This window comes from Scyliorhinus torazame, chromosome 24, assembly GCF_047496885.1.
Source record: "Scyliorhinus torazame isolate Kashiwa2021f chromosome 24, sScyTor2.1, whole genome shotgun sequence".
In the NCBI taxonomy this organism is placed as follows: domain Eukaryota; kingdom Metazoa; phylum Chordata; class Chondrichthyes; order Carcharhiniformes; family Scyliorhinidae; genus Scyliorhinus; species Scyliorhinus torazame.
The window spans coordinates 12,753,854-12,772,151 of record NC_092730.1 but is presented as its reverse complement, the minus strand read 5'-3'; the positions used below and the strand labels follow the sequence as shown (position 1 = coordinate 12,772,151).

The window sequence follows — 18,298 nt, the reverse complement described above, 5'->3', positions numbered from 1 at the left end:
GGGTGATGTGCGTCGGCTGCATCACATCTGGATGCGCGGGCTTGATGGGCCAAGTGTATAGTCGTACCACGCCGCCCCCCCCCCCCTCCCCCACCCAAAAACACTTCTTTTCATCAAACCATCTGCGCCTAACTTAGCTTGGCACCTGAGAATCTATATTTCTGTTTGTGTAGCAGCCATTCGACTTGGGACCGTGTGCTCAACATTTACATCGCATTTCAAGCACAACCTCCAGACACAAGCAAAGAGTGCAGAGCCAAGCTGATGTAGTTGTAAACCGTGGAAATAAATCCTGACAACCGTCAGATTTAATTACTGCCTTAAACCTGTTATAAAAATGTTTGAGTAAATATTTTTTTAAGTACCCAATTCATTTCTTCCAATTAAGGGGCAATTTAGCGCGGCCAATCCACCTACCCTGCACATCTTTGGGTTGTGGGGACGAAACCCACGCGGACACGGGGAGAATGTGCAAACTCCACTCGGCCAGTGACCCAGAGCCGGGATCGAACCCGGGACCTCGGCGCCGTGAGGCAGCAGTGCTAACCACTGTGCCACCGTGCTTCCCCTGTTTGAGCAAATATTAGCAATGTTGGCATGCAGAGCGGAGCTGTGGCAAGTTACGGACATCCACCCCATGACTTTTCATCCATTACTGGCATTGGCAAAACGTGCCTTGTAGCTCTACCTTTATTAAAACAAAAGAAAGTTACATCTGGTCCCGGTGCCGTGTCAATTTTTGAGTACTAACAAACACCTTGGGCGGGATTCTCTCTCCCGCCAGCCCTGTTTTCCGGTGCGACACGCCCCCGCTGGTAACAGGATTCTCCGTCCCGGCAGCCGGCCGGTGGGGTTTCCCATTGTGGGCAACCCCACGCCGTCGGGAAATCGGGCCCAAGTCCGCTGCCGGCGAAATGGAGGATCCCGCAGACGGAGAATCCAACCCGCTAACTCCTTACTTTCTCCGTATCAGTTTTTTAACCCTTCTCGTGTCAAGAGTTTCCTCCTGTTAACGTGGCCTTCCTTGAGCCAGACCTTCGTTATCGCCACACCATCTTGGGCGAAATTCTCCCCCAACGGCGCGATGTCCGCCGACTGGCGCCAAAAACGGCGCCAATCAGACGGGCATCACGTCGGCCCAAAGGTGCGGAACGCCGGAGGGATTTCCGCCCCGCCAGCTGGTGGAAATGGCATTTGTTGCCCCGCCAGCTGGCGCGGAAATGCGGTGCATGCGCGGGAGCGTCAGCGGCCGCTGTCAGTTTCCCGGCGCATGCGCGGGAGCGTCAGCGGCCGCTGTCGGTTTCCCGCGCATGCGCAGTGGGGAGAGACTCTTCCGCCTCCGCCATGGTGGAGGCCGTGGCGGAGGCGGAAGGGAAAGAGTGCCCCCACGGCACAGGCCCGCCCGCGGATCGATGGGCCCCGATCGCGGGCCAGGCCACCGTGGGGGCACCCCCCGGGGTCAGATCGCCCCGCGCCCCCCCCCCCAGGACCCCAGAGCCCGCCCACGCCGCCTGGTCCCGCCGGTAAATACCAGGTTTGATTTACGCTGGCGGGAAAGGCAATTTCTGGGCGGGACTTCGGCCCATCCGGGCCGGAGAATTGAGCGGGGGATCCCGCCAATCGGCGCGGCCCGATTCCCGCCCCCGCCCAATCTCCGGTACTGGAGACTTCGGCGGGGGCGGGATTCACGGCGGCCAACGGCCATTCTCCGACCCGGCGGGGGGTCGGAGAATGACTCCCCATATTTCCACATGGCAATCTGTGCCTGTAACGCCCCAATCTTACCTACTATCCTCCATGAATTCATGTATGTGCACAGTAACGTTGATTTAGACTTTGTTACTTTCTCCGACTCCACCTATCATGGAAGAAAATGGGCAGCGCGGTAGCACAGTGGTTAGCACAGTTGCTTCACAGCTCCACATTCCCAGGTTCGATTCCGGCTTGGGTTACTGTCTGTGCGGAGTCTGCACGTTCTCCCCAGTGTCTGTGGGGGTTTCCTCCGGGTGCTCCGGTTACCTCCCACAGTCCAAAGATGTGCAGGTGAGGTAGATTGGCCATGATAAATTGCCCTTTGTGTCCAAAAAGGTTAGGTGGGATTACTGGGTTACAGGGATGGGGTGGAGGTGTGGGCTTGAGTAGGGTGCTCTTTCTAGGGGTTGATACAGACTCGATGAGCTGAATGGCCTCCTTCTACACTGTAAATTCTATGATTCTATTAACTTAATGCTCACTATTCTGGTGCTGTGTCTCTCCCAGTATTTCATGCACCCTGGTGCCCCTGTTTGATGTTTTCCCCTGGTTCCCACATCCCTGCTGATGGTGGGAATGAATTTCCAAACGTAATTCCCCGAGACAGGTTTCCGATTTAGCCCCTGCGACATCAAGACCGTTGGGTCTTTCACAAGTAAGGAGGGGAAATCAGCAAATGAGTCACAGGGGTTTGTACAGCTGGTTAGAGAGGAGCTTTGGCAGAGCGGTTTCAAACCTAGGCTCGTTATAGGAATTCCTCGGCCATTGGGATCGTCTTTTCCGGCCGGCAGTGCATCCTGCCCGGCTTCAATGTGGCGGGAAGAGAGAATGCCGCCGCCAGCGAACGGCGTGTGGTCGAGAAACACTCGGCTGGGGAACCAGAGAATCCAGTCCATCGTCTTTAGCAACTCAGAAGAGGTGTGATTAAAAGAAAGACTTTTTTTTTACCAAAACACCGAAAATATATTAATGTTGGTGCAGAACAAATCTTGTTGCCAATAAGTAGAAGGTGAAAGCCAAGGCTACCCGCTGAGCAGGTCATGACCACTCACTCTGCTGTACAGTTTACAGTGTGTCGTTGAATCAGTATCTCGAGATGCGCGGTGTAGCATCACCCTCACCTCAGAATCAGAAGCACAAAGGGACTTGGGAGTCCTTGTTCACGATTCTCTGAAGGTTAACGTGCAAGTTCAGTCGGCAGTTAGGAAGGCAAATGCAATGTTAGCATTCATGTCGAGAGGGCTGGAATACAAGAACAGGGATGTACTTCTGAGGCTGTATAAGGCTCTGGTCAGACCCCATTTAGAGTATTGCGAGCAGTTTTGGGCCCCGTATCTAAGGAAGGATGTGCTGGCCTTGGAAAGGGTCCAGAGGAGGTTCACAAAAATGATCTCCGGAATGAAGAGCTTGTCGTATGAGGAATGTTTGAGGACTCTGGGTCTGTACCCGTTGTAGTTTAGAAGGATGAGGGGGGATCTTATTGAAACTTACAGGATACTGCGAGGCCTGGATAGAGTGAGCGTGGAGAGGATGTTTCCACTTGTAGGAAAAACTAGAAGCAGAGGACACCATCTCAGACTGAAGGGACGATCCTTTAAAACAGAGATGAGGAGGAATTTCTTCAGCCAGAGGGTGGTGAATCTGTGGAACTCTTTGCCGCAGAAGGCTGTGGAGGCCAAATCACTGAGTGTCTTTAAGACAGAGATAGATAGGTTCTTGATTAATCAGGGGATCAGGGGTTATGGGGAGAAGGCAGGAGAATGGGGATGAGAAAATATCAGCCATGATTGAATGGTGGAGCAGACTCGATGGGCCGAGTGGCCTAATTCTACCCTTATGTCTTATGGTCTCATCTCTCATCTTTGTCCCATTTTATATCATTTCTTGGTTCTGAGTGAGTTGCATGGTGCAGGCACTCGGTATATTAGTGCGTCGGTGCCAATATTCTCACAGGGAAAAATGCAATTAAACCAATAAACCCTCGCTGTATGGTGCTCCAAATTCTTAAATTGTCTTCAGCAGCTGCGACAGAAATGTAACCAAGCAGGTGTCCACCCTGGTGTTGTACAGCCCAAAATCAGGTCCCCGAACAAAACCTGAGTTTTGGGTGGACATGATCAATAATTGAATGGCTGCATGTTTCTTCATTGTTGGCTTGCTTTCCTGAAACCCGTTTGTTAGTGCGTGTTTTGTCACTAGTTTGTGGACATTTCTTTCTGTAAAGGTTTCACTGTTTTTTTGTTTGCATTTTTCTCCCCTTGCATTGCCCTGAGAGCAAACCGATCTAAATAAAAGAACCATTGTTCGCTGTTCAGGAGCAATTATGGAGGCTGTTAACTTTATTGCTTTTGCCATCTTCTGTGTGCTGTATTATAGCTGAAATACTTGGCAGCTTGGGTTGTTTTGCACAACAAAATATCGAAAGACACCACAGCAGTGTTGTGGAGCACAGTCAGATAGTCGCCACATGTTTGGGCAGATGACCTAAATGTTGGTCAAAGAGTTAGGTTTTAAGGAGCTTCGTCACAGAAGGATAGAGGAGAGAGGAGGCCTAGGGAAGGAATTCTAGGGCTTGGAGCCCCCAGGCAGCTGAAGGCAGGGCTCACCAGTGGTGGAGCGATTAAAATCGGAGGTGCTCCAGAGGCCAGAGTTGGTGGAGTTCAGGGACCCAAAAGGACGAATGGAATTTACAAACTTAGAGAAGAGTGAGGCCAAGGGTGGGCTCGAAAACCCAAGTGGTCAGGTCAAGATGCTTGAAACAATATGGAGTTTAAATGCAGTGGGTAAATGGATCTTGTGCTGAACCTTGGCCGGGATTCTCCCCTACCCGGCGGGACGGTGGAATCCGGCGTAATGGAGTGGCGGGAACCACTCGGCGTCGGGCCGCCCCAAAGGTGCAGAATTCTCTGCACCTTTCGGGGCCAAGCCCTCACCTTGAGGGGCTAGGCCCGCGCCGGAGTGATTTCTGCCCCGCCGGCTGGCGGGAAAGGCCTTGGCGCCACGCCAGCCGGCGCCGAAAGGACTTCACCGGGCGACGCATGCGCGGGAGCGTCAGCGGCCGCTCACGGCATCCCCGCGCATGCGCAGCGGAGGGGGTCTCTTCCGCCTCCGCCATAGTGAAGACCATGGCGAAGGCGGAAGAAAAAGAGTGCCCCCACGGCACAGGCCCGCCCGCCGATCGGTGGACCCCGATCGCGGGCCAGGCCACCGTGGGGGCACCCCCCGGGGCCAGAATGCCCCGCGCCCCCCCCCCCAGGACCCCGGAGCCCGCCCGCGCCGTCTGCTCCCGCCAGTAAGGTAGGTGGTTCAATCCACGCCAGCTGGCGAGGGTTGACAGCGGCGGGACTTCGGCCCATCGCGGGCCGGAGAATCGCCGGGGGGAGCCCGCTGACTGGCACGGCGCGATTCCCGCCCCCGCTGATTCTCTGGTACCGGAGAATTCGGGACACGGCGGGGGCGAGATTCACGCCAGCCCCCGGCGATTCTCCGACCTGGCGGGGGGTCGGAGAATCGCGCCCCTTGTGTATCAGAGTGCAGCGCAGGACCCAACACACTGAGTCACATGCTGGGAATTGAAGCTCTGACACTTGGCGCAATTGTTGTTCGTGAACTCACTTGTATTTGAAAAGGTGGGCGGCATGGTAGCACAGTGGTTAGCACTGTTTCTTCACAGGGTCCCAGGTACGATTCCCGGCTTGGGTCACTGCCTGTGTGGAGTCTGCACGTTCTCCCCCGTGTCTGCGTGGGTTTCCTCCGGGTGCTCCGGTTTCCTCCCACAAATCCCGAAAGACGTGCTTGTTAGGTGAATTGGACATTCTGAATTCTCCCTCTGTGCACCCGAACAGGCGCCGGAATGTGGCGACGATGGGCTTTTCACAGGAACTTCATTGCAGTGTTAATGTAAGCCTACTTGTGACATTAATTTTTTAAAAAAAATTTAGCGTACCCAATTTTTTTTTTCCAATTAAGGACCAATTTAGTGTGGCCATTTCACCTAACCTGCGCTTCTTTGGGTTGTGGGGGTGAAACCCACGCTGACACGGGGAGAATGCAAACTCCACACTGACAGTGATCCAGGGCTGGGATTCAAACCCGGGTCCTCAGCGCCGTAATCCCAGTGCTAACCACTGCGCCACGTGGTGCCCTACTTGTGACACTAATAAAAGATTATTAAGGTGCCGGAAGGCTCTGTCAGATTCATCTTTGCTTACGTGTGATAAGCTTTTTGCTATTGATTAACTTCAGTGTTCTGGGTAAGGTTTGATTGGCAAGGATTTCAGCGATAACTGGAAAGACGTTATTTTATCCATTCATGGGATGTGGCTGTCGCTGTCTGGACCAGCATTTATTTCCCATCCCTAACTGCTTTGAACTGAGTGGCTTGCTAGGCCATTTCAGAGGAAATTTAAGAGTCAACCACATTGCTGTGGATCTGGAGTCACATGTAGACCAGACCAGGTAAGGACTTTGGATTGGATTTGTTTTATTGTCACGTGTACTGAGGTACAGTGAAAAGTATTGTTCTGCGTACAGTCCAGACAGATCATTCCATACATGAAAAAAACATAGGACATGCATAAATACTTAATGTAAATACACAGACATCGGCTGAAGCATACCGTGTGTAGTACTACTCAGTAGAGAAGATGTTTGAAGAGATTAGATCAGTCCATAAGAGGGTCGTTTAGGAGTCTGGAAACAGCGGGGAAGAAGCTGTTTTTGAGTCTGTTCGTGCGTGTTCTCAGACTTCTGTATCTCCTGCCCGATGGAAGAAGTTGGAAGAGTGAGTAACCCGGGTGGGAGGGGTCTTTGATTATGCTGCCCGCTTTCCCCAGGCAGCGGGAGGTGTCGACAGAGGCAATGGATGGGAGGTGGGTTTGCGTGAAGGCAGATTTCCTTTTCTAAAGGACATTTGTGAACTATATGGGTTTATACGACAATCGATAATGGTTTTGTGGCCATCATTAGATTTTTAATTCCAGGAACTGGGAAAAGGGAATTGGAGCAGTGGCGTAATGCTGTAGAACCAGGAATAGTGCATTTAGATATCTCCTGTTATTGATAGATTTACAACTTTGACAATATTTAGTTCCCGTCCCCAGTTGCCCTCGGAAAGCGGTGCTTGGGACTGCGCCTGACCCTATGGTGATAGTGTTTTCACAATAGTGCTGGCTAGAAAGCTCCCAGGATACTGACCCGGCAGCAACGCAGGAATGCTGATATACGCCCTAATTGGGAGGTTATGGTGTTCCCATGACATTCCTGCTCTTGTCCTGTTCAGCAGTAGAGGTCGCAGGGGAGGGCGGTTTTGTAGCTGTACCCTTGGTAAGTGGTTGGAGTGCGCCCTATTGATGCTGCAAAGTCCAGCCACCCTGCGTGAATGGCGGAGGAGCTAGCTATGGAGTTCAGTGGCAGGGGTGCTGATCAAGAGTACATCATGTTCTTTTATTTTTATAATGTCATTACTTGCTGGCAGTACCAATATTTTAAACATCTTTTCTCTCAAACAAGGATTATTCCCAGATAATTTTAAACATGAATACAGTGTCCCTTAAATGAACATCATATTTTGCCTTCAAGCAAGATTAATATGCCAGCTGGTGCAATTATATTTCAGTTTCCAAATAAGTGGTCTTGAGATAGTTTTTATTGTGTTGTGTGATACTTTTGTGAATTCAGTGCATATGAAGCATTTTGAGATGCGTCCTGAGAGATGCAACAGTGAGGTCTCAATCCCAGCCTTACCTGCAATCCTTCTCTTTATTATTTTATGGGATGCGAACCAGCAATTATTGCCCACTCCTAAGTGTTGCCGTTGAGAAGAACATAAGAACTAGGAGCAGGAGTAGGCCATCTGGCCCTTCGAGCTTGCACCGCCATTCAATGAGATCATGGCTAAAGGTGGCGGTGAGCTGCCTTCCTGAACCCGCTGCAGCCCATGTGGCGTATGTACACCCACAGTGCTGTTTGGAAGGGGATTTGACCCAGCAATAGTCCCAGGAACGGGATTTGACCCAGCAATTTGGGCAGCTTCACAGCACCAGGGTCCCAGGTTCGATTCCCCCCTGGGTCACCGCCTGTGCGGAGTCTGCACGTTCTCCCCGTGTCTGCGTGGGTTTCCTCCGGGTGCTCCGGTTTCCTCCCACAGTCCAAAGACGTGCAGGTTAGATGGAGTGGCCATTCGTGACCAAAAAGGTTAAGAGTGGTTATTGGGTTACGGGGATAGGGCGGAAGTGAGGGCTTAAGTGGGTCAGTGCAGACTTGATGGGCCGAATGGCCTCCTTCTGCACTATATGTTCTAATAGTGAAGGAAGGGGGGGGTAACGTGCGGGTGGTGGTGTTGCCTTGCGCGTGTTGCCCTTGTCCTTTCAGGTGGATTTGGAAGTCGGCGTTGCAGGAGCTGTGGGGAGTTGCTGCAGTGAACCTTGTATATGGTGCACACTGCTGCCATTATTTGTTGATGTAGACACGGGGAGAACATGCAGACTCCGCACAGACAGTGCCCCAAGCCGGGAATCGAACCCAGGACCCTGGAGCTGTGAAGCAACAGTGCTAACCACTTGCTACCGTGCCGCCCGCATTGGCGCCACAGGCCCTCGACCCACATTCCCTGGCTCCCTGTTTCTCTATTGGGTCTTTTAGTTTAAAACACAGGACTCAGCCTTCTGGTTTGAACGGGCAACTTGTCAACCATGTTGATAATTAAACAACCAAAACATTAAATAATTCTGATTTTGAATAGCAAGCCCTCCGATCTATTTGGTCTCAAATGATTTTCAGGAAACTATTGGTTGACTGGCATGTCAGTAGTTTTCTTTTTTCTTTTACTTTCTGTTTGTGGGTGATTCGCTGTCAGAGGCACTCGGAGAAGCAACCCTTCCATGGACAGTGTCAGTAGCACTGACGCCATTATATCGTTTATGGTAAATGGCTCAACTCGGCCAGTGCTTTTATCGTTGGAGGCCTCACTGTAATGTAGAGCAGGCATCAACGGAGTCCAACCTTTGGGAAACAGATCGAGAAAATAAAATCAACACACTGCTTTAGTTAGAGGTCAAAACTCTCATTGAATTCAAAAATCACTTGAATATTTGATGCATTATTAATTAGATGAGACGAGAGTAGAGAGTAATCGAGGCTTTATTAAGCAGAGATGTGTGGCCTCCTGCAGCTGCTACCAGAATGGGAGCAGCTCGGTGTGCACACACATTTATACTCTGCCTACTGGGCGGAGCCAGCAGGCAGGGACCCTGTAGTACAGGGGCCTTACTGTATTACCTCTAATAACAACTATTATACAATCAGTGGTGACTGCCACAATATTTGATTTGATTTGATTTATTGTCACGTGTACAGAGGTACAGTGAAAAGTATTGTTCAGACAGATCATTCCGTACATGAAAAAACAATGGACATACGATAAATACGCAATGTAAATACATAGACACAGACATACGGTGAAGCATACAGAGTGTAGTACTACTCAGTAGAGAAGATGTGTGAAGAGATCAGTTCAGTCCATAAGAGGGTCATTCGGGAGTCTGGTAACAGCGGGGACGAAGCTGTTCATTCGTGTTCTCGTACTTTTGTATTTCCTGCCTGATGGAAGATGTTGGAAGAGAGAACAACCCGGGTGGGAGGAGTCTTTGATTATGCTGCCTGCTTTCCCCAGGCAGCGGGAGATGTAGACAGAGTCGATGGATGGGAGGCGGGTTCGCGTGATGGACTGGGCGGTGTTCACGGCTCTCTGAAGTTTCTTACGGTCTTGGGCCGAGCAGTTGCCATACCAGGCTGTGATGCAGCCAGATAGGATGCTTTCTATGTTGCATCTGTATACGTTGGTAAGCGTCAATGTGGGCATGCACTTGGAAACGCCATAATCCACAAGGCAATGGATCAAGAGCTGAAAAGTGGGATTAGGCTGAATAGCAAATTGCAGCCAGCCCAGATACGGTGGATTGAATGGCCTCCTTCTGCCCTGTAAACCTCCACAATTCTATGATACAGAGAAACAGCAGAATAAATAAAACGCCCGACTCATGCAGGTTTCCACTTCCAAGAGCTTAATACGTGGATGAAAAAGAGAATAGGTTGAAATCTAACGGGGACAAAGAGGTACTCTGTAATCAGGTTTGCTTTGTGCAATTTAGATCAGAATAATTGAAAAATTGTGATAACCCAGCACTTTCCTACCTTTTTTATGCTGTGTGTTCAGTCCCTGCGGATGATAATACAGCACAGTGGGGATTTAGCCAATTAACACCAGGATTATGCAGGGAGTTCAGGGATGTAACCAATTAATGCGAGTCTGTCAGAGCCTATTATTATCCTAGTTCTTTGGGCCATCCAGTGATGCCCATCGCCAGAGAACGGACAAGCAAGAACTTGTGTATTATTTTTAATAGGCTGCAGTTTAACTTTGTTCCCAGGCAATGTTAGCAAAGCTAACTTATTGGGGGATGTTCGAGGAGATGTGAAATCTCTGTGCTTCGTGTCTGCTTGGGTTGTGGAAGATCACAAAGGGCTCGGTGGTTGTTTACCATGACAGGGCATATCAACAATCCATGATTCTCAGTGAGCAAATGCGTGCTATAATGTTACACAGATCAGGAAGGTGCCAGGTTGCGTTTTCTGTCTGTACCGTAATGGCGTAACTCATTCGTGTTGTTACCCGAGTCATTGCTGTTGGCATAAACGTCTGTGAGAGGGGAAAACTCAGATAAGGTTAATATTTCTGATCCTTATCTAGCGGCCCCTGCTGGAAGCATGCGGGCGAACATCGGCCAAGGACACGGATAAAGTTCATCTTTTGAAGAGCCTGCTGACCTAAATATATTTGGGTGATGATCGATGGAGATATTTAGAGGGCCGTTGCTCCGAGCGGAACTGTGACTCAGCATCGGTTTCTGATGCCTCCAGAAGAGGAGGGGTTTGGAGAGAAAATCCTTCCCAAGCCCGAACGTTAGAATTGAACATGTACTGCACCGAGGTAAGATATTCGATTTCCTGGCGTAATAACCCTCACGAGACCCACGGGGACGACCCAATTGATCGGAATACGAACTCCCCCGCTGAGGGCGTGAATCTTGTACTTAAAAGGCCATCCTGAATTGGGACCGCTATGCTCGGTAGTCCCCACTAGGACTTGTTTGCTGTATGCCGCGTTGTGGCCTTTACTTCTGCTCGCCAAATAAACCTCCGTTTGTGTATCCTCCTCGGGACTCCTGACGATTCCATATCTGGGTTAGCCGTTCCTGGATTGGGGCACCTTGATGCCTCGTAACAGTCTGACTACAGACGTTTCAGCCTGTATTATTTTTGAAATGGAGGGGTCCAGGGCAACTTTTTCGCTGTGAGAATCTTGCCCGGAGCTTTGGTGCTTTTCCAAGTCACGGGCAGCACGGTAGCATTGTGGATAGCACAATTGCTTCACAGCTCCAGGGTCCCAGGTTCGATTCCGGCTTGGGTCACTGTCTGTGTGGAGTCTGCACATCCTCCCCCTGTGTGCGTGGGTTTCCTCCGGGTGCTCCGGTTTCCTCCCACAGTCTAAAGATGTGCAGGTTAGGTGGATTGGCCATGATAAATTGCCCTTCGTGTCCAAAATTGCCCTTAGTGTTGGGTGGGGTTACTGGGTTATGGGGATAAGGTGGAGGTGTTGGGTAGGGTGCTCTTTCCAAGAGCCGGTGCAGTCTCGATGGGCCGAATGGCCTCCTTCTGCACTGTAAATTCTATGATAATCTATGAATTCCTGATTCAATGTCTGAATGCCCCAGTCAATCAAGCAGGATAATTGCGAAGTGTTGAGATTGGGAATTCAGCGTGAGGGAAGCAGGCTTGTGTGCCTGTTTCCACCTCTGCGATCGCGTCTCGACACTGCCACTCAATTATCCGCTGCTGGAATTCCCCTTTGTTACCTGCGGACAGGATTGTTCCAACTCACTCCTGGCCAGCTTTCCATTCTCTTTCCACTATATTAATTAAGGGGCAATTTAGCGTGGCCAATCTGCACATCTTTTTGGGTCGTGGGGCGAGACCCACGCAAACACTGGGAGAATGTGCAAACTCCACACGGACTGTGGCCCGGGGCCGGAATCAAACCTGGGACTTCGGCGCCGTGAGGCAGCAGTGCTGACCACTGCGCCAACATGTCGCCCGTTCCCTCTGTAAATCTGAGTCATCCAAAAGCCCGCTGCCCATGTCCTAACTTGAACCAAGCTCCATTTATCCCCAAAATCTCTCACCTACATTGGCTCCCAATTGTAAAATTTTTGTGGTTGTTTAAAAAAACTTCCCCACCTTGCCCCTCGCTATCTCTGTAATCTCTTCCAGCTGCATAATCCTTTGAGTTATCTGCACTTCTTTCATTCTGGTCTCTTGAACGTTCCTGTTGGATCCAAGGAAGCGATCAGACGGGAGCGTAATGGATACAAAGGTGTAGCGAATGTAGCACAAATCTCTATACATCACCACTCCCTGCGCAGGGACTCCTGTGACCGGCCCACACAGGATTTTATGCCTAGGTTTGTCTCCCGCTAATGAGGGAGCTCCGCCCCTTCAGCGGGGTGCCTCGTATTCCTCAGTGTCACGGGGAGCCTAATTGGGCCGGTCCCGTGGCTCGCGTAGAGGTTATAACAATCTCCGTTTTTTGAGGCTCCACAATTGGCTGATGTGCCTTCAGTTGCAAGGCCCTCAGCTCTGACATGCCGCCCCAGAGCTCTCCGTCTCGCTGACTCTTTTTCCTCCGAAATACCCTTAAGCCTATTTCGCCCCTTTGCCCTGAAATCTCCTATGTGGCTGAAGTGTCAAAGTTTGCTTCATAATGCTCCTGCGTTGCACCGTGGTGTGTTTCACTACGCCAAAAAGGTGCTATAATAAATACAACTTGCTGCTGTAAACCCGTGACCCTTGTAGCTCTCCCGGCAGCTTTGTTAATGAAGAGGCACCTGACCTATTGAGCAGAAAGTTTCAGGTTTGACTTCTGTCTGTGCGTTAGCGCCACCTTAGCCAAGCATTAGAAGGTGGACTGGACTTGTCCTTGAATTACCCTGGGTAAGTGAACGAAAATCATCTAGCGTTTCTACCCTGATCACTGTTCCAGTCACCCTTCAGCGTATCTACCTGCAGTTTGTGCGTAAAGTGATGCCACGGTACCATCCCTCTTGTCTCCCGCTCCAAAATCTATAACGGACACAAGTTAATCGTGGGAAGCTAAATCTGCAAGTTGAATGCTGTAAAATCTACTGCAGGAAATTGAAACTGCACAACATACAGCATGGTAGTTGGCAGTGAGCTACGAGACCGTCAAGGACACCTTAAGATCAGAGAGTGAGGTTTAACCAGTTTGCAAATGCTGGTGGATTGAAAACCTTAAATTCATGCCAACTGTTCTTATTGCTCTGTATATAATCTAAGTTGAATTGTTTGTATCTTTAACTTGTGTCTTCTAGAGTGGTTTTTGACATTTATTGCCGTCCTGTTGCTGCCTGAATGTGAGAATGGTTTACCCATTGCTGGAATGCACCATTTTACTTGATGCAGTTTTTCAGCCCCTCCCCAGCCATATTACCCCATCACGGATTTACTATTCAACAATTTTAGATGATATAAACTCGACCCCCATTTAAAAAAAGATAAGTTTAGAGTATCCAATTATTATTTTTTTTCCAATTATGGGGCAATTTAGCGTGGCCAATCCACCTACCATGCGCATCTTTTTGGGTTGTGGGGGCGAGACCCACGCAGACATGGGGAGGAATGTGTGCAATGGTTAGCACTGCTGCCTCTCGGCACCGAGGACCGGGTTCGATCCTGGCCCTGGGTCACCGTCCGTGGGGTGTTTGCACATTCTCCCTGTGTCTGCACAGGTTTCACCCCCACAACCCAAAGATGTGCAGGGTAGGTGGATTGGCCGCGCTAAATCGCCCCTTAATTGGGAAAATAAAAATCTCACAAGGCCGGTAAATCTCGCGAAGATTTACCGGCCTCGTCACGTCCCGAATCGGACGCAAAGAGGGCCGCAGGTCACGCCCATAATATTCTTCCATTTATTGAAAGATAATCATTCATTCATTCATCCAATAGTGTTTTACTTTATTTTCATTTCTGGTCTTATATGGATGGTGGGACATGAGGACGGAGAAAGGGTTGGAGTTCCACAGAATTTTAAATGTAGGTTGAAAAAATATTAATTGTTCAGTTAGTGGCTGGCCACATGTTTGGGCATTTTGCCACTCATCAATTTGTTCAGCCGATCAGATATTTGACTGGTAATTGAGCAATCAATCTACTGTAGTGACTTTACCCCCGACATGATTAAAGTCTGATGTTGATTTTTGTTTAATTTAGAGTACCCGTTTTTTTCCCCCCCCAATCTGCACCACCACCTCCCACTGGTCCGGGACCCCGGGAGGAGCCTGAGGAGATCCCGCCCGTTGATGATTCAGGTGGCGGGATCAAGGCAGGCCCTGGGTTGGTTGGTGGGCCCGTGTCGCCCGCCTCGCTCAGTGTGGTGCAGGACTCGGGGCCCGGAGGGCGACTGTCCGAAGGCTATCAGCCGGCCAGTGCCGGGAGCGGAGGGTGCACAAGAGGCTCTCGGCAGTGGGATGTGTTGTGTTATGCTGCTTCGTGTAGCATAAACTGCTTCCTTGATGTATGCTTTGACAAAGAAAGCTCCAGACTATGAAATGAGTTCAACTTGTTTATTGAACTATTAACACAGTTATTAAATGAGTTCGACTCTCTGCTAATCTAACTGTAGTAACTCAGTCTATCTTTACCAACCTGCTCTAAGCCACGTGCTGGGTGTGATGCTGTTGATCAACCCTGATGTACTCTCTAGATATCTGTCTGTGGAAAGACGCAGAGCATGTGTGCTCTGTCCTTTTATATGGGTTGTGAAGTGCCCCCTTGTGGTAATGCCACCTCTGGGTGTCCTGATTACCCATTGGTTGTGTCCTGTTGTAATGACCCATTGGCTGTATGCCTGCATGTCATGACATCTCTGGTGCTCCCTCTAAGGGTACCCTGTTTCTCCAACACAAAATTAGTGTTTGTGTCATTTGCCCTTGTATATATTTTTTTACTGTTTTAATAAAAAGATATTGCCAATCCACCTAACCTGCACATCTTCGGATTGTGGGGGCGAAACCCGAGCAGTCATGGGAGAATGTGCAAACTCCACACGGACAGTGACACGGAGCCGGGATCGAACCTGGATCCATGGCGCCGTGAGGCAGCAAAAGTCTGACATTGATGTGATGTCTGAGATGTGACGTGCTGAACTATGCGACATGAGGCTTTCGTTTTTAGATGCAATGGACAGGCGTGGTCGGCATCGTTGAACGTGGCAAAGACGGACGGTCAGAAGTTTTTGGAGCATCCCCTGGCCAACAGGGCGCCCCGTCAACCGCAGCTAGCATCGCTACACCGGCGTGGATTGTGGGCACAGCTCCTTTCTCTGAATTGAGATGGAGGCAATGGAAATAAGAGTGCAAGAACTGCAAAACAGGCCGTGGATTTCCCATCATTCATTTTACATCATGGCCCACGGTCAAATATGCTCAGAATGCGCTTGCACCAAATTGACCTGCAGTCTTTAAATTTGTGTCTGTTAATATAGCGTCAAGAGAAATTTTTCTACAAGTCAGATGTTCCACGAGAATAGTGCTAGCTGTAATTTCTAACCGACGGGTTCTAAAATTTGGAAAACGGTTTCACTGAACCATAATAATAACAATCTTTATTGCCACAAGTAGGCTTACATTAACACTGCAATGAAGTTACTGTGAAAATCCCCCAGTCGCTACACTCCGGCGCCTGTTCGGGTACACGGAGGAGAATTCAGAATGTCCAATTCACCTAACAAGCAGGTCTTTTGGGATTTGTGGGAGGAAACCGGAGCACCTGGAGGAAACACACGCAGACCCGGGGAGAAGGGTGCAGACTCCGCACAGACAGTGACCCAAACCGTGAATCGAACCCGGGACCCTGGCGTGTGAACAACAGTGCTAACCACTGTGCTACCGTGCCATCCACAGTTTGGCTAAATGACACCAAGCTGTTCCCCTGTGACTCTACCATAGAAGCTAAGTAAAAATTAGTCTCAAATTTCATCCTGAGCTTCCTAGTCCTGCGTCACTTCTACTTCCTGAATCTATAGAATCAAGATTCAAATTAAGATTGACGGGGAGATGGTGGCATCGTGGCAATTTCACGAGACGACTAATCCAGAAGATAAAAGCAAATTACTGCGGATGCTGGAATCTGAAACAAATACAGAAAATAGTGGACAATCTCAGCAGGTCTGACAGCCTCTGTGGAGAGAGAAGTAGTTAATGTTTTGAGTCTGGGTGGTTCTGGGTCAAAGCAAAGCTTGGGCTTTGACAAAGAGTCATCTAGTAACCCAGAAGTCCAGGCTAATGTTCTGGGGACATGGGTTTAAAATCCCACCAGGGCAGCAGGTGGAATTTAAATTCAATGAATAAATGATAGAATAATGGGATCCCTCCAGTTCAGGAGGACATTCGGCCCATCGCGTCTGCACCTGTGCGTGGAAAGTGCACCCGAGGCCCACACCTCCACCCTACTCGGTAACCTTATCTAACCTTTTGGACACTAAGGGGCAATTTGGCATGGCCAAACCACCTAACCTGCACATGTTTGGATTGTGGGTGGAAACCGGAGCACCCGGAGGAAACCCACGCAGACACGGGGGAGAACGTGCAGACTCCGCACAGACAGTCACCCGAGGCCAGAATTGAACCTGGGTCCCAGGAGATGTGAGGCAGCGGTGCTAACCCACTGTGCCACTCTGCCGCAAATCTGGAATTGAAAGCTAGTCTCAGTAATGGTGACCATGAAACCTATCACCGATTGTCATAAAAGCCATCTGGTTGACAGGTGTCCTTTTAAAGCAAGAAATCTGCCGTATTTGGTCTGGTTTACACATAATTCCAGATCCACACAAGGTTCTCCTCGTGTTTGCACTCTGTCTGCACTGGTAGGCTTTTTTTGTGCGACTTGTCAAGGACTGCTGATGGCCTGAAGGACTTTATCCAGATAATATGAGAGGCAAAGGCTAATCATCTTAATTACAACACACCACCATCTACAGTTACAGACTGACTGAGAATGATTAGCCGTTCCAAGTGCAGTTTGCTCTGGGTGCTTTGAACGGTTTCCTACCATTGGTACCTTTTAATTATTACACTCTGCTTGTGTTCAGTTTTGGTCTCCTTATCTGAGGAAGGATGTTCTAGCTATAGAGGGAGTGCAGTGAAGGTTTACCAGACTGATTCCTGGGATGGCAGGACTGACATTCCAGGAGAAATTGAATCGGTTACGATTGTATTCGTTGGGGTTCAGAAGAATGAGGGGGGATCTCATAGAAACGTATAAAATTCTAACAGGACTGAACAGGGTAGATGCAGGTAGGATGTTCCCGATGGTGGGTGTGTCCAGGACCATGGGGCTGGTTTAGCACAGTGGGCTAAACAGCTTGCTTGTAAAGCAGAACACAGCTTTTCACAGTAACTTCATTTGAAGCCTACTTGTGACAATAAGTGATTTTCATTTCACAGTTTGAAGGTACGAGGCAGACAATTTAGGACAGAGATGAGGAGAAATTCCTTGAGAGGGGTGAGCCTGTGGAATTCGCTACCACAGGAAGTAGTTAAGTCCAAAACACTGTATGGTTTTAAGAAGCAGTTAGATATAGAACTTGGGGCGATGGGGATCAAAGGATATGAAGGAAAGCGGGATTAGGCTATTGAGTTGGATAATCAACCATGATCATAATGAATGGTAGAGTGGGCTTGAAGGGCCAATTGGCTCCCTCCTGCTCCTATTTATTCTATGTTTCTATGAGAGTGCTCTTGACGGTTCAAGGCCGTTACAGCTGGACGTTTCTTCTGTTTCTTGAAGTAGCAGATTCAATTTAGCAGTTATTTAATTATGCAGCGACCAATTTTAATGATTCTGTCTCTCCAATGATTGTGACGCTGAGGCATCTGGACCCAAAGTTTTGTCCTCCCATGTGATTTGCCTGAGCTCTCAGTTCAAACTGCAGCAGTTAGCTTCAAAGAACAAAGAAAAACACAGCACAGGAACAGGCCCTTCGGCCCTCCAAGCCTGTGCCGACCATGCTGCCCGTCTAACCTAAAATTTTCTACACTTCCGGGGTCCATATCCTTCTATTCCGATCACATTCATGTATTTGTCAAGATGCCCCTTAAACGTCACTATCGTCCCTGCTTCCACCACCTCCTCCTCTGGCAACGAGTTCCAGGCACCCACTACCCTCTGTGTAAAAAAAACTTGCCTCGTACATCTCCTCTAAACCTTGCCTCTCGCACCCTAAATCTATGCCCCCTAGTAATTGACCCCTCTACCCTGGGAAAAAGCCTCTGACTATCCTCTCTGTGCCCCTCAGAATTTTGTAGATCTCTATCAGGTTGCCCCTCCACCTCCATCGTTCCAGTGAGAACAAACCGAGTTTATTCAACCTCTCCATATCAGGCAACATCCTGATAAATCTCTTCTGCACCCT

General features: G+C 49.5%; 1 protein-coding gene across 3 annotated transcripts in view; it reads left to right on the top strand.

Annotated features, from left to right (window-relative positions):
* Nucleotides 1–18,298, top strand: part of sptbn2 (spectrin, beta, non-erythrocytic 2) — a 347,367-nt gene that overhangs the window by 74,015 nt on the left and 255,054 nt on the right. The window contains exon 2 of one of the 3 annotated variants that reach the window (XM_072489367.1): nucleotides 10,502–10,741. The exons of the other annotated variants lie outside the window; for them this stretch is intronic. The gene's annotated coding sequence lies outside the window, so the exon portion shown is untranslated. The remainder of the gene's footprint in view (nucleotides 1–10,501; nucleotides 10,742–18,298) is intronic. 3 annotated transcript variants of the gene reach the window in all.